This window comes from Pyrgilauda ruficollis, unplaced genomic scaffold, assembly GCF_017590135.1.
Source record: "Pyrgilauda ruficollis isolate IOZ18807 unplaced genomic scaffold, ASM1759013v1 scaffold13, whole genome shotgun sequence".
NCBI classification, from domain to species: Eukaryota; Metazoa; Chordata; class Aves; order Passeriformes; family Passeridae; genus Pyrgilauda; species Pyrgilauda ruficollis.
The window spans coordinates 4,652,524-4,658,523 of NW_024511432.1; positions in this window are offsets into that span (position 1 = coordinate 4,652,524).

Genomic DNA, 6,000 nt, shown 5'->3' on the forward strand with positions numbered 1-6,000 from the left:
CATATCCCAAAGACCTATTTTCAAAAATGCTCAGGAGCCATTTCCCAGAACCCAACAGTGCACACAAAGCAGTGGGAGTGTGATTTTGGTGGCTGTGGGGATGTGCTGCTGCTGAGGGAGGGGTGTCTTCCAGGTAAAGCTGCTCCATGGGCATGGGATGACATGCTGGAGCCTTGACCATAGTGAGAGGTGTCTTGGGCTTGAGCAGCACTAGAGTACCAGCTGTGGGTGATGGGCCCCATCCTGCATCCCACCTTGGCTGGACATCCCACCCCTAGGGCAGGCACAATCTGCCCCAGCCTTACATCCACAGGGCAGCAGAAGGTCCATACTTGCTGGCTCCAAAATAATCAGAACCAGAATGACAGCAGGGCAATTAGATCTCAGGTGCCCCAAAAGAGACATCTCAAACCTTGCCCAGAGGTCCCAGATTGGTGTCAGGATGGGTTGGTGTCCCCAGAACTGCAGAACAAGGCAGGGCTGCACTGTGGCATTCCCTGTGTGTGAGCTCGAGGCTGTGGGCAGGGACAGGGACAGGAACAGGCAGGACCCAGCCCTGCTGCTCCACATCCTGACACCACACATTCCACTGAAGCTGCCTGGGAAGGTAAAATCCTGCAGGGAGCTCAGCATCCTCTCCCTGCAACACAGCCCCAGAGCCCAGGACGGGAGCAGAGGCTCTGTGACCTGGCCCAGGGCAGAGCCGTGCCCTGTGTGCCCCACAAAGCATGTGCTGGGGCTGGCGAGCTGCCCGTCCCCCCCGGCTGCCTCCTGCCCTCCAAACACAGGGCTACCAGTAATTTTCCATCCTGGCTGTGAGCTCTGCCCTAACGAGATGTTCTCCTATGTCCCTCTAACAGGGCTGGGCCCCATTCAAGTTTCTCTGTTCATTCAGACCCTGAGTGTTTTGCTGTCACTGTTTGTCACTGTTTTGCTGCTCAAGCTGCCCAGCAGTTCTGCAGGATGGCTGCTCCTCTGAGCCCTGCCCCTCACAGTGCTCACAGCCCCACTGCCTCAGGGCAATGGGATGATTTTGTCTAAAAGCCAGGGGGAAAAAAAGAAAAAGAAGGAAAAAAAAAAAAAGACCAGCAACTATGTATCACAGATTCCCATGGCTCAGCTGCACTGGGGCCAGGAACAAAGCAGCCGTGGGGACTTTACCCTCAGCCATTTCCAAAGCTGCCTCTGCACAGGCACCTCTGCCTGGGATTGAAGATCTGGTCCATCAGCTGCACTGGTTGGCCAAGCAGAGCAGAGTAAAGTTGATTTCCGGAGGAAGGTACCTGGCCCTGGAGCACTGTGCCTGCAGGGTGTGTGCAGCAGTGCAATGAAAACTGCCTTCAACTCCTTTTCCCTGCAATGAAGTTCTCAACTATGACCTCACTTTAGGCATTCACTTTGTGGGCCTGGAGAGCCACCCACTACCAGGAGACACCCCTTCCAAAGGGAGAATTCTGTCCATGTCTCCAGGGCAGGCCCCTCCATCCCCTCCTGCCTCCCCCAGCCACAGGAGCCAGCAGCAGCACTGCCCAGGCCCACTGTGCTGCTTCTGCCACGGCCTCTTCCCAGAGCCAAGCCAGGCTTTAAATAAATACCTGTCAGCAGAGCCAAGCCTGGTGCTCAGAGTGACGGCATGTGTGTGTTTAGCAGGTTGATAGGCGTGAGACAGAGCAGAGACAGCAGGGGCTCTCTCCTCAGAGGCCAGAGACTGGCACATTCTCACAGGCAGCATTAATCAGCATTTTCAACTGCACAGCACCTGTCACAACACAGCAAAGTTGCCCACTCTTGCCTTCCCTTGGAGGATGGAATAATGCCATTTCCAAGGGCTGACCTCTCTAGCTGCAAGCTGCTGTGATGCTTTAGGGGGAGGGTGATGGATTTGGAACACTGAACTTCTGTTCTCAGAGTTTCCACATCTCCCCAGTCCCTGCCAGCTGCAGCCACCTGCAGTCCCTCCTCCTTGATGGTCAAGAAAGCCCTCACAGGAGCAGCCCAACACCCAGCTCCCCTTGCCTTGCACCCCACCAGCTCTGCCCCTGACCTTCTCCTTGGCCCTCAGCTGATCAATACCTCTAGCTCTGGTCCATCAATCCTAATGATTTCACCCCACTTCTCACTAATGCATTCTCTTATTATGCTGTATTTGGGGCATGGACCTGGCACATGCTGGGAGAGGGGCAGAGGGCTGGCCAAAGGTGTGTCACTGCTGTCCCAGGACAGCACATTGTCTGTGAAACACCAACCTCTCTCACTTCCTGAGGCAGGCCTTCATCTCTTCCTCCCACAACTCTTGGCCCACTGGACAACCACAAACCTCCCTCCCTCAGCTCTCCAGCTCCCTGCACACTCATCCTCTCCTTCCCTTCTTAGCCCTGTCCCTTGTAGAAGCCTAAGACAAAACCAAGATGAAGTCCCCAAACTGGCTTGGAGAGAGCTGGATACCAGGTGCTGCCCTGGCCTGTGCATCTTCCCACCTCAGGGGCTTTAAATCCAATCTTTGTATCACCCAGCCCTGGAAAGAGTGGTTTGCACCAGTGGGTGCCAAAAACCCACCCAAACCCTCTTCTCTTGGGGTCTCCATGAGCTCCTGAGTCAGGATGTTGCACATCCCAGGGTTAAATGCCCCCTGATGTGGCTGCTGCTCTGCAGCTGATCCTGGCAGGGCTCCTGGAGCCCCCTGCCACGTGCTGGGGTGCACCAAACAAGGGGCTCTGGCCCATCCTGGCACTGACCTTCCCTGCCAATCCAGTCACACGCACCCCATCAATAACAAAGTGCAAGATAACAAAATGAGCTGTCGCAGCCAATTAACATGCTGGGCTTAATCGGCTTGTGGGCTTTCAGGGTGGAGGTGAGGGGCTGGCTCCAGGCTGGAAGGGCCAGAGGGAGGCAGGGTGAGGTATTTCATGGATTGCAGCCACCCCTCTCTGCTGGCTCCCTGGGCCAAGAGCCAGGAGTGGGAGGCCAGGGCAGTGCTTCCCACAGCCGTGGCTTCATCTCCGGGGTGTGTGTGCACCCCAGCCCCGGCACAGCCAGCAGAGAGGGACAGGCAGCCCGAGGTGACTGGTGTCAGACACCCCACACAGGGCTTTAGCCCCAGGGCAGACCCTCTTGCTAGGAGAGCAGCCAGCACAAATGCCAAACCCAAAAGGCTTCCACTTAAAGCCAGGAGGGATCTCAATGGTTGTCACTGAGCACCTCTCAATTAATTAGCATCCTGCTGATTCTACAATTGAGGCGATTGCTAAAGAGATTAAATCGGTCTCTGCCATAAAGCAGATGCTGTTCCCAAGGCCTGATTTGCAGTGATTTTCTTTTCCTAGAGCCTTTTTCCTGCCCTGTTGACTCAGCTGAAGCCCCAGGGTGCTGGGTGCAGCCAGGACGCAGCAGAGCTCCAGAGGATGATGGGGGTGGGACCACTCAGTTAAATGTCACTGCCTGTCCGGAGAGGGCTCTCTTGGAGGATGCTGTGTGAATCCAGAGCAGTGCTGGGTGAACAGAGCCTGGCCATCCAGGGAGGCCGTGGTCTGTTCACCCCATTCTGCCTGCATCAGCAGGGACAGACTCAGCCGGGCAGCCAGAGCTGCATTTGTGCACCTGAGAGCCCAAACTGAAAGGAAAAATAACAGCTCAGCCTCCAGGCAGAGCTCAGTAAATCCACCATGGCTGCAATAAACCCTGCTGATTTGGTGCAAACTTGGAGTAACCCAAATGCACAGGGCAGTAGTACATGAGTACAGAGTACAGCCCTGCCCAGGAGGCTTGGCTCCACTCCATCAGCACTCCTTGGGTCTCCACCAGCACAGCTGAGGAGAGGGAGGACTTTTCTCTGGAAGCCTTTGCAAGGGGTGTGACTCCCGCAGTTGGTTTGTTACCTGCCCAGGGCCTGTGTGTGGCTTGTTCCCTCACCCCAGCAGAGAAATGGCCATTCAGCCACCCATGGACACAAAGAGCACTTAGGAAAGGGGCTGCAGGATGTCAACTAAACAGCCAAAAACCTGCAAATCTTGTATTTGTGAGGTGAAGGGAAGAATCTCACCTTAAATCCTTGCTGTGAGAGGAGGCTGTCTGTAAAGATACACCCACCCTACCCAGGATGGTCCCACAGCAAGAGAAATAACACGTGTGATGGCTGCTCTGATTGTACTCTGATTACTGCATCTGCTTCACTGCTTCCTCCCGTGTGCATCGCTGCCAAGTCCCACAGCCACCTCCTCACTCCACTTCTGCTCTAATGCCTGAGGAGAAAAATCACCACACTACAACCTAAGCATTTGGCAGCTTCCTGGTCTGAATTCAGGGGGAAATTGTCTTTTATGTTCAGCAAGGGTTTGCGAGGGTTTGTCACAATCCTCCTCTGCTTTCCCTGGGGAGAACCCGGGGCCCTCCAGGGACCAACGGGAAAGCAAGGGACAAACCCTGTCCTACAAGCCACACAAGCTGAGTCCAGTTTTCAACCTCCATTTGATTTCTGCCATCTTTTTTTTTTGTATCACAGCATCACAAAAAGGGAACAGCACCATTTTGACCTCAGGAGACATCTCCTTACCACTGCCCACTTCCAGACACAGAAATCCAAGGAGGGTAAGTTTGGGACTGTCTTTAGGGTTGCAGTTTCTCAAGCTCATCTGCAGGGAAACTGGGATTCCTTATTCTGTGTCCCTCCATGCTCCTCACCCTCCAAACCCTGCTCAGCCCATCTGCTGCCTGTGCCTTGCCTCGACCCACCAGCAGATAAGTGGCTTTTTTCCTACAACAGAGGAGATTTCTGCCTTGCACAGGTCCAGCTGGGAATCCCAAAGAAGGTGCATTTTCCCCAAGGTGTGGGGGAGCACTGCAAAGAGCTGCAGCTGTAAATCCTCACAAAGGCTAATGAAAGGCAATGGACCAGTGTGCCCTGCCAATCCTGATAGAAAGGATACTGAGGCTCTGGCACTGCCTGGCAGCCTGCCACGAGGAATAACTCTTCAAAAATAGAAGCACGCTAATCTGAGGAACCTGCTGGTATTGTCAATGACATTAATGAAGTGTTTGGAAAACCAGAACAAATGCCTTGGCTTTTTGGGGCTGTGCCCCTTGTAATTTTCCACACCAGCTGAGGAGTGTTCTGGCAAACAGCACAGTGCTCTTGGTGCTGTCCTGCTCCCCAGAGCAGAGCAAGGAGCTGGCTCTGGGGACTCGAGCAAGCCTGGCCCCTGTGCAGCAGAGCCTGGCCAGCCCTCAGGGAAGAGGCTCCCCAGAGCAATTTCCACTGGGAAACAAAGCCCATCAAGCAGCCTCAGTGTGCCCAGGGGAGGTGGAAGCTCACTGTCTCCTCTTTCTTCTTGTTTTCACTCCTTGTCTCAAGCCCCCTCTGGGTTCTTTTTTACCACCGTGGTCAGGACCTGTGGGGTGGCAAATTTCTCCCTGGCAGAAGGGTTTTGGATTCCACAGCTTTCTCACCACTTCCCTCCTGCAGCAGCAGTCAGTAACCCTTCATTTTCATTGCCAACCATGACAGCCACTCCTCATGTATGCTCTAATCTAGGACAAGCTACCAAATCCAGATTTCAATTAAAATTTTGAACGAAGCTTGTATTGTAGCTGGTTACCCAAAAAAGGGTAGAAAATCACTGGTTGAAGATCAGAACAGCTTGTGCTCCTAACTCAGCCAGGTGCCACTGTGTGTCTCATTAAAATAATACCTGGTGTTACAGTATGTCAGTTCCCAGAACACTTCTTGTTGCTGCTCATCCTGGTTGCTGCTCAAATTTTGCCTGTTTTTTCACTTGATTGCAATGAAAACATTTGTGGCAATACTGTAAAATGTGTCTGTGGACTGATTTGTCATAAATATCAGCAGTCCTTCAATTTAAAAGCTGAAGGACATGAGAGAAATAAAACTTAACAGTCCTTTTCAGACCTTTCCCAGGTAGTTCTGTAATGAAGATTTACTGTACCATTCTGAAAACACACAAGTTCAAACTCTTCTAACTTAAAACTTGCTGCAGTGCCATG